Source organism: Rhinolophus ferrumequinum, chromosome X, assembly GCF_004115265.2.
Source record: "Rhinolophus ferrumequinum isolate MPI-CBG mRhiFer1 chromosome X, mRhiFer1_v1.p, whole genome shotgun sequence".
Lineage (NCBI taxonomy): Eukaryota > Metazoa > Chordata > Mammalia > Chiroptera > Rhinolophidae > Rhinolophus > Rhinolophus ferrumequinum.
In genome coordinates, this window is record NC_046284.1 from 33,359,593 (window position 1) to 33,370,334 (window position 10,742).

Consider the following 10,742-nt stretch of genomic DNA (forward strand, 5'->3'; position numbering starts at 1 on the left):
AAAAACTAATAACTTATAAGCTCTCAAACACACACACACAGACACACACACACACACACACACACACACACACACTCATGCACACACACAATCCCCAAATGGTCCACAGAACATTCTCCTTCCCTTCTGAAGGTTCTTCAATGTATTGTAATCATTAACCAGTCTTAATATTACACTTAAATGGCCAATTGAGGAAAACAATTCTGAGACCTTGCCTCCACCACTGATTAAGACTGGAGTGGCAGGTATTGGGGATAATATTCATTTAGCCTTCTGAGCTTTCTGGGTAGACTTGGTGACCTTGCCAGCTCCAGCTGCCTTCTTGTCCCCTGCTTTGATGACACCCACAGCAACTGTCTGTCTCATGTCACAAACAACAAAATGGCTCAGAAGAGGAGAGTCAGAGAAGCTCTAAACACACATGGGCTTGCCAGGAACCATATCAGTGATGGCAGCATCCCTAGATTTCAAAATCTTTGGGCTATCTTTCAGCTTTTTCCCAGAATGATGATCAATCTCCTTTAGCTCAGCAAATTTGCAAGCAATGTGAGCTGTGTGACAATCCAGCACAGGTGCGTATCCAGCCCTGATTTGGCCTGGATGATTCAGGATAATCACCTGAGCCATGAAGCCAGCTGCTTCCATTGCTGGGTCATTTTTATTGTCATCAGTCACATTGCCATGAAAATATATTTGACATATTCTTGACATTGAAGCCCACATTGTCCCTGGGAAGAGCTCCACTCAAAGCTTCATGGTGCATTTCAACAGACTTTACTTCAGTTGTAATGTGGAGCAAAGGTGACCACCATGCCGGGTTTGAGAACACCAGTGTGGGGACAGAATCCCAGAGAGCAGTTTTCAGGCTCTCAACCTCACATGGAAAGGTGCTGGCTTGGGTAGTAGATAGTCATCAGCTGTGACTAGTTGGCCATCAGCTGTAACCAGTTAGCCATTAGCCACTAATAAAACTGCCATGGCTGAGCTAGCAGGTGCAGATTGCAGTTAGCAAGGGGTTGGTTGGTTGGCAGAAAAGCGGATGGTGGATTACGGATCGTGTGGCTACTGCTTCCTGTGTCTCCAACCCAGCTGCCAGCGAGACTGTAGTGGTATGACTCCCCTATCTACGGCTCTGTTGGTGTTCCTTTTTGGCCTCACCATATCCTGTGTTCTTGTGTGGGGAGCAAGACTAGAGTCCCTGCATGACAACCAGTCTCCACTCAACCCACAGGGACAATACCAATACCACCAATTTTGTAGACATCCTGGAGAGACAGACACAAGGGCTTGTCAGTTGGATGAGTTGGTAGCAGAATGCAATCCAGAGTTTCAAGCAGCATGGTTCCACTGTGTAATACAGGGTCTCAGTTCCAGGCAGGTGAATGCAGGAGAAGCTGAACAGGAACAACGGAACGGGGGTTCATACCACTATATTCTCGATGGCAGCTGGTAGAGACATGAGAAGCAAACATCTGTCAATACCCCAACAAAGGGTCTTCCTGTACCACAGTCTTGATGGAGGCTGGTTGAGACACAACAAGTAGGATCCACATGACCCGCACTTGTTAACGCAGCCACAGCAGTTATATACAAAACAATAGTGGCTAATGGCCAACTGGGTAAGCTGATGGCCAACTCATAACTGAGCCAGCACTGTTCCACGTGAGGCCGGGAGTCCTGGAAACTGCTCTCCTGGCCCTTTCCCAACACACTGGTATTGCTATCTTTACAGGTAACTTTCCATCTCTTGAACCAAGGGATGTTAGCACTTGGCTCCAGCAAGTTGTCACCATTCCAACCAGAAATTGGCTCAACTGCTACTGTGTCAAGGTTGTAGCCGATTTTCTTAATGTAGGTGCTGACTTCCTTAATGATTTCTTCATATGTTTTCTGGCTCTAGGGCAGCTCCATTGGAGTCCATTTTGTTAACACAAATAATTAGTTGTTTAACACTCAGTGTGTAAGCCAGAAGGGCATGCACACAGGGGTGCCCATTCTTGGAAATACCTGTTTCAAATTCACCAATATCAGCAGCAACAATCAGGACAGCAGAGTCATCCTGAGATGTGCCTGTAACCATGTTTTGTTTTGTTTTTCCCCCCTTCCCACACTCCAGTTCAAGCTGTTGTTTCTCAGTTTAGTTGTGTAGGACACAGCTCTCTGGCCCATGCTAGTATTATGAGCCTTGTGCCCGCCCCCCCCGCTGAGGTGGTGGGTCGTCGGTTGTCGGAGGGCCGCTCCCAGCAGTTCATGCTGGCTGCCGGCCACTCATGGCAGCACACGGTAGCCCACAGCAGCACACAGCAGCTCAGAGCAGCTCATGGCAGCCCATGTGTCATGTGGGGTTTCAGCTCCTGCTCCCCACACAAGAACGCAGGATATGGTGAGGCCAAAAAGGAACAACAACAGAGTCATAGACAGAGGAGTCATACTACTATATCCCCGATTTCGGCTGGTCGAGACACAAAAGCAAACATCCGCCAGTACCCCAACCAGGGGTCTTCCTGCACCCCAGTCTCACTGACGGCTGGAGAGACACAGGAAGTAGGATCCACATGATCTGCAATCTGCCATCCGCGATTGCTAACCCCACTTGCTAGCTACAATCTGCAGTCTCTGTGGGGACAGAGTCCCAGAGAGCAGTTTCCAGGCTCTCGGCCTCACGTGGAAGGGTGCTGGCTCGGGTGGTAAATGGTCATCAGCTGTGACTAGTTGGCCATCAGCTGTAACCAGTTAGCCAATTAGACACTGATATAACTGCCGTGGCTGCATTGGTTGGTTGGTTGGTTGGCAGGCTGAGAACCGGATAGCAGATTGCGGATCGTGTGGATACTACTTCCTGTGTCTCGCCTGGCCGCCAGCGAAACTGGGGTGCAGGAAGACCCCTTGTTGGTGTACTGATGGATGTTTGCTCCCTGTGTTCTTGTGCGGGGAGTGGGACCAGAGTCCCTACATGACACATGGCACAGCGAGCAGGGTATGGTGCCGGGCAAAGCTCTCCGAAGGATAGTGGAACAGTTTGTGCATGTGAAAACTCAGCTTCAGGAGGCCCGTGAGGAGCAGTGCCGGGAAGGGAGTCATGGTCTGTCTGGGAGATTCAAGTCTCCAGATGGGACGCCACCCTGTTAGCCTCTACCCAATCGGACTCCTGGCACGGCAAGGATTCCAGCCAGGTTGGAATGGCGTCTGACTCTGGACAGGAGGACATGTGGCCCCCATAAAGTGTGTGGTACCTGGTAGCCACTCTTCTCAGGAGTTGGACCCCCGAGGAGGAGTGAAAGGACATGGATGTCTCTTCAGCCATCAAGGAGAGGGCCCTGCAGGTTCTAGCTCAGCAGTTGCTGGAGGAGGTGAAGGGTACAGCCAGCTGTGTGGATTGGATGTTCCTCGCAGCATTGCGTTGTAGCAAGGAAGACATGCTTAATGAAATAGCTCAGGTGCTGGACCAGCAGCCCCAGGGAGAGGCGCTGGAAGCTTGGGACTGCAAGTTAGAGGAGGTCCTCACTGAGTTGTGTCATAACTCGGAGGAGGCACTTGCTGGAATAGCGCATATGCGGGACCAGCAATCCCTGTGGGAGGTGCTGGAAGCTCAGGTCCACATGTTACAGGAGGAACCCCATAGTGGAGACTCTGAGGCAGAGGCAGACAACGTGAATGGAGACAATGTAGCTCCCAATCCCCATGCCTGGCCCATCTTAAAGCAAAAGGTAAAGCATGAGCAACATTTGGGCCCCTGGAGTATTGCTGCCGGCAACCCAGCAGTGACTGAGTTCACAACCTACACCCCTTACACTCCCACTGAGTTGCAGGAGCTGGGGAGGCGGTGCCAACAGTGCCCTGGACATCCAGTCTCGGCTTGGCTATTACGTTTATGGGATGAGGGGGCAGACAGCATTCTCTGCTCCCCAGGCAAAATGAAAAAAGCTTGCCTTCGTGACGGGACATCCGTCCCTGCGACAAAGGTTACAGAATCGCCATAAGTTGGGCCATGACCAGGGCAACCACACTCTAGTGGAGTGGCTCACTGCTGCGGTACACACAGTATGGGGACAGGCTGGCGAGCTGCCAGACACTGTGAGTAAATGGCAATCATATACGGAACTTACTCAAATTATCTGTGAAATGGGTATGAGACATGCTATGTTCAACCCTCATATGTGGTGGCCGGATGAGGAGTATTTTACAGCCCGCATGAGAGATCTGGTTTAGGATACTGCCCCTGCAAATGTTTTTGGATCCTTGGTTGCCATTCTTACGCCCTATGTGCGGTGGCAGATCCATGAAGTTACCATCACTGTGGCTACCCTGTGGGATGTTGAAAGCTGGTGGCAAGGGAAGTTAAGACAAGAAAAGTTAAGACCTGGAAGCCCAAATCAAAAGTAAGGGGGCGAGGTCATGGGCCTCACACATGCAGATGTGGCGTGATCTTGTGGCAGCGAGGGTTGATGAGGAAAAAATAGACCGACAACCCAAAGCACTCTTGTTGGAACTTTGGAGACAGTTGCGTCCAGAACAGCAATTCCAGCAAAGCCCAAACGGGAAGTCTGGGAAAGTGCAATCTGTATCCCTCTAGGACTTCATGCTGCTGCTTTAGGCCGACTCCTTTCAGCTTGATTAGGGGTGGGGCCAAGGTAATCCGTCAGAGGGGACGAGAGGGGACCAGAGGACCCACGTGGAACTGTCCATACATTGGTCACCTTCTATGTGCAGAGGGTTTTGGCCCTGGTTGACACTGGCGCAGACTGCAGTCTTGTTTATGGGAACCCAGAACTGTTCCCCGGACCGGCAATCTGCATTGATGGCTACGGGGGAAAGACTGTGACTGTAAAAGCTGTTTCCTTACCCCTGGGTATAGGAAGGCTTCCCCCTCGTACCTACAAGGTTTATGTCTCCCTCGTTCCGGAGTATATTCTAGGGGTGGACGTGCTACATGGCCTCAGCTTACAGACGTCGGTAGGAGAGTTCCGTCTCCGGATCCGGGTGGTGAAAGCGGTGACATGTGGGCATGCTCACCACCCTCCTCAAGTGTTGCCACAGCCCCGGTGCGTGGTTACAGTGCAACAGTACTGCCTGCCAGGAGGACAGCAGGAGATTGGTCATACAATTTTGGAATTGGAGAAGGCACATACTGTGAGGCTGATGCACAGTCCCTTTAACTCCCCAGTATGGCTGTCAGATGGGACCCAGATGGAACCTGGTGAATGACTGTGGACTACAGGGAGTTAAATAAAGTGACGCCACCTTTGCATGCTGCAGTGCCTTCAATTCACGATTTTTTTAATTATTATTGGGGAAGGGGACTTTATTTGGGAACAGTGTGTGCTTCCAGGACTTTTTCCAAGTGAAGTTGGTATCCTTTCAATCTTAGTTGTGGAGGGCGCAGCTCAGCTCCAGGTCCAGTTGCCATTGTTAGTTGCCATTGTTAGTTGCAGGGGGCGGAGCCCACCATCCCTTTCGGGAGTCGAGGAATCAAACTGGCAACCTTGTGCTTGAGAGCCCACTGGCCCATGTGGGAATCGAACCTGAAGCCTTTGGAGTTAGGAGCATGGAGCTCCAACCGCCTGAGCCACGGGGCCGGCCCCAATTCACGATTTGATGGGTCATCTGACTGTCCGCCTGGGAAGGTATCACTATGTAGTAGACTTGGCCAATGCTTTTTTCTCCATTGACATTGCACCCGAGTGTCAGGAGCGGTTTGCGTTTACTTGGGACGGGTGGCAGTGGACTTTTCAAGTCCTTCCGCAAGGATATTTGCACGGCCACACTATCTGCCACGGGCTTGTAGCCCAGGACTTGGCACAGTGGGATCACCTGTCCTCTGTGGGCTTGTTTCACTATGTTGATGACATATTACTAACATCTGATTGTCTTTCAGATTTAGAGCAAGCACCTCCCTCTCTTCTCTGCCGCCTGAAGTCACGTGGCTGGGCAGTGAACGAGGAAAAGGTCCTGGCTTATTTGTCAAGTTTTGGGGTGTTGTGTGGTCAGGTAAGACAAAAGTCATACCTGAGGCAATTATTGACAAAATACAAGCCTTTCCCCGGCCAACCAAGGTCTCCCAACTGCAGACATATTTGGGTCTGCTGGGATATTGGCGGGCATTTGTACCCCATTTAGCACAAATGGCAAGACCCTTGTATAACATGATAAAGAAAAGGATGCCTCATTGAATTGGACAGAGGATATAGAGCAAGCCTTTGTTGCTACAAAATGGGCAGTGCAGCAGGCACAGCCTCTACAAGTAGTAGACCCTGGTCACCCATTTGAACTTAATGTTCACGTAACCCAAGAGGGGTACAGTTGGGGCCACTGGCAATGGCAGGAACGTCTCCGGTCACCAGTGGGATTTTGGTCCCAATTGTGGAAAAGAGCAGAAGTCTGCTACTGTCTAATAGAGAAACAACTGGCTGCTGTGTATGCAGTCCTAGTGGCCACAGAACCCATCACAGGAATGGCACAGGTGTTGGTTCGAACCACCTATCCCATCCAGCAGTGGGTCACTACATGGACCCAGGGACCCAAAATGGGGGTGGCACAGACCACCACCCTTGCCAAGTGAGGTGTCTACTTGGAGAATTGCAGCATACTCAGTTCAAGCCCTTTGAGCACAGAGCTACAACAGGTCCTGGGACCTGTGGAGCTTATAGCCCAGGCTGAGCCAAACACTCTGCCTAGAGGGGAGGACTTGGAGCCCTCACCCTACACAGAAGGACAGCCCCCAGTACCTGAGGATGCCTGGCTTACTGATGGTTTTAGCCGGGGAGCTGCAGCTGTTTGGACGGCTCCTGGTATCCAGCCACAAACAGACACCATTTGGTTTGATACTGGGATGGGCCAGAGTAGCCAGTGGGCTGAGCTACGGGCTGTGTGGATGATAATCAGCCATGAACCCGGGCCCCTAGTTGTTTGTACTGACAGCTGGGCGGTGTTCCGGGGCCTAATGTTGTGGCTCCCTAGGTGGAAACACCAAAACTGGGTGGTAGGACACTGTCCACTGTGGATTCAAGCCACGTGGCAAGTCCTCTGGGATCTAGGGCAGGGAATGGAGGTGACCTTAATGCATGTCACAGGTCACTCCCCATTAGTGTCCCCAGGTATTGATGAAGCAGATGCCCTAGCACGGGTCCGATGGTTAGAATGGGCTCCTGCCACTGATGTGGCCCATTGGCTGCATAGGAAATTGCAGCACGCCGGAAGCTGAACCATGTGGCAGGTGAGCAGACGCTGGGGTCTGCCTTTGAAATGGCAGGAGATAGCAGATGCCTGCTATGACTGTGCCATCTGTGCCCAGGACAGCCCCCAAAGGCGGAGGCTCCCCTGGGAGACACAGCAGATTACACGAGGGAGGGTGCCCCTCACTCGCTGGCAAGTGGATTACATTGGACCCCTGCCTAAGGTCCGCAATGCGATATACGCATTTACAGCAGTGGACACTGCTATGGGATTGATGTTTGCTTGGCCATGTCTGGCTGCAGATCAGCGGCATACAGTGGTCGCTCTTACACGGCTGTGCGCCCTCTATGGGCGCCCCCAAGTCATTGAAAGTGACAGGGGTACCCATTTTACGGGGCAAGAAGTACAGCACTAGGCTGCCAAGATGGACGTACAATGGTTGTTTCATACCCCGTACAATCCGCAAGCAGCTGGCATGAGTGAACTCTACAACGGCCTTTTGAAGCGAGGCCTCCGGGTGTCAAAATACCCTCCCACAATGTGCAACTGGGCCTCACGTCTGTGGGACGTCTTGCGAATCCTGAATGAGAGACCACGGAAGGGAGGGCCCGCACCAGTAGAAGCTCTGCTACATCGAACGATGCTCCCATTCAGTTACAGCTTACTACAAGTGAGACTCTGTTAAAGCTGGGCTATGGCAGAAATGGAAACATTTTGCTGGCAGCACCCACATGCTTGAAAGCAGGGGACTGGCAACAGTGGACTTTGCCCTGGCGGGTCAAAAACCCCCATTGTTGGTGTTTGGGACTGATAGCCCCATGGTTGGCTGGTTTGACTCATGATTTGCAAGTGATGCCTGGGTGGTGGCCGATTGGCCACTGCAAGTGATTGTGGTATATGGAGGTCCTGATGCTGGGATGATTTTGTAGGGAACCTATGTGCTCTCGCTATGGCCTATTATGGAGTCCCCTGTTCTGTTACATGTTGAAACTACGCAAGGGACCCCAAGCGTTGTCATAAAGGTCTGGTACCACAAACCGGGAAAGGTGCCAGTGGCAGCGATCTCCTTTCCCAGGACAAAAAGCTAGAATGTATCCTCCCAGATGGAAGGAATTTGCCATTGTTGGTTCCTAAGACTACTTTTTCTTTCTGCCCATAGGTGCCTATAGGCTAATATGACACAAGGCCCCTCGCAGAAGATGCTTGTCGTGTAGACTGTGAGGCAAGATCCTAGGGGTGAAGTGTGGGGACAGAGTCCCAGAGAGTAGTTTCCAGGCTCTCAGCCTCACATGGAAAGGTGACTGGTTGGCCATCAGCTTTAACCAGTTAGCCAATTAGCCTCTGATATAACTGCTGTGTCTGAGTTGGTTGATTGGTTGGTTGACAGGCAGAAAAGCGGACGGCGGACTGTGGATCCTGTGGCTCCTACTTCCTGTGTCTTGCCTGGCTGCTAGCGAGGCTAGGGTGGAGGAACACCCCTTGTTGGGGTACTGGCAGATGTTTGCTTTTGTATCTCCAACCCAGCCGCCGGCGAAAACATAGTGGTATGACTCCCCTATTTATGGCTCCATGGGTGCTCCTTTTTGGCCTCACCATATTGTGCGTTCTTATGCAGGGAGTGGGACCAGAGTCGCTGCATGACAGTCTGCTTCTCTGGCAACCAACAACAAACCCCTAGTGTAGCCACGGCAGTTATATTAGTGGCCAATGGCTAACCGGTAACAGCTGATGGCCTCCCAGGCACAGCATATGGCCATCAGATTACAGCTGATGGCCATCTAATAACCAAGCCAGCACCTTTCCACATGAGGCCGAGAGCCTGGAAACTGCTCTCTGGGATTCTCTTTCCACACCACGGCAGCCCACGGCAGCCCACGGCAACTCACAGCAGCACATGGCAACTCACGCTGGCCACCGGCCACTCACACTGGCCACTGGCCTGCTCATGGAGGCACATGGTAGCCCGCGGCAACTCACGCCAACCTCCGGCTGCCCAGCACCAGGGAGAGCTGTTGTTCACAATCTTAGCTGTTGAGGGTGCAGCTCACTGGCCTATGTGGGAATTGAACCAGTGACCTCGGCGTTAGGAGCATGGCACTCCAACCACCTGAGCCACCGGACCGGCCCTGAAATCATGTTTTTGATAAAGTCTCTGTCCTGGAGCACCAATGATGGTCACATAATACTTGCTGGTCTTGAATTTCCACAGGGAGATAGATATCAATAGTGATCCCACGCGAACGTTCAGCTTTCATGTTATCCAAGACCCAGGCATACTTGAAGGAGCCCTTTCCTATTTCAGCAGCCTCCTTCTCAAATTTTTCATTGGTTCTTTGGTCGATCCCACCACATTTGTACATCAGATGACCAGCAGTGGTAGACTTGCGCAAATCTATGTGTCCAATGACAACAATATTGATGAGTGTCTTTTCCTTTCACATTTTGGGTTAGATTTAGCAGTGGTTTTCATGACCCCTGTGTTCTGGCAGCAAACCTGTTATGAAAAAGGTTCTTTGCTCTTTTATGGCTTGAGTAGCAAGCAACTGAGAATGCCTAAAGCAAACTGTTACAGCTTAGAATTTTTTAAAAGTCTTTAAATTTCAACACTCTCCTGGGATAGAGAATAACTTTTCAATGTCTGGCTCCAACTGAAGGCAGGGATACTGCCACTACAGACAAATGCGTAAATCTGTGTAAATAAAGCTGCCCTGGAAGCCCTTGGCAGGCTGATTTGGAGCTGGAATCTCTGGTGGAAATGGGGTGGCTGGCAAAGTAGAAACGTAAAGTACTTTTGTGGGGCTGAGAATGTGTGTGAGAAAGAGTCCCCATAAGATTACAAAACATAGAATTGAAGTGTTATGTAGTGAATGGTCTGGGCTGGTGGCTGTGTGTGTATGTGTGTGTGCGAGAGAGAGAGAGAGAGAGAGAGAGAGAGAGAGAGAGAGAGAGAGAGAGAGAGAGAGAGAGAGAGAGAGTTGTCTAGCATGGAGTCTATCTGAAACTTGAAATACTTAAAAGATACCACAAGGGTCAAAGCATGATCAAGCTTAGGTGAAGCCATCAACTAGGATAGATGAGGTGGTCTATACTGGAATACCTAAGGATCTCGGCTCATACTCCATCCACATTTTCCTTACCACCTAGGTTTCCAGTACTACTTGGCTTGCTAGTTTAAATGATATCCTTTGATTCCCACCTAGGACATATGCACCAATCATCAAGCTTTTCTATGTTTCTCCTTAGCTCACAAATTAAGTTGTATTTCTACTTTGTCAGAGAATGTTCTTCAACTCTTATCTTCACATTTGTTTTAGTTTGTAGATTTATAATTAAACCTATTCAATGCTCATTATCTATTCTTCAAACTCGACCCTAGTAGAAACCTCAGAAAGAGTTCTTGAATACAAAATGTGTTGAGTTCTGAAAGTTTCAAATTAATATGCTTGGCTCACACTTTTTACTTAAATTTTAAAAAAATGTTTCTTCACTCTTACTTTCTATAATCCTGACATGTATTTTGATGCCACCTGATTTTCTTCTCTTGTAGGTCACTTGGTTTTTTGTTTGTT

The 10,742-nt window shown here is 50.2% G+C and overlaps 1 pseudogene; it reads right to left on the minus strand.

The window, feature by feature from the left end:
• Positions 1 to 261: 261 nt before the first annotated feature.
• Positions 262 to 9,614, minus strand: LOC117027387 (elongation factor 1-alpha 1-like; annotated as a pseudogene).
• Between the last annotated feature and the right edge of the window lie 1,128 nt (positions 9,615 to 10,742).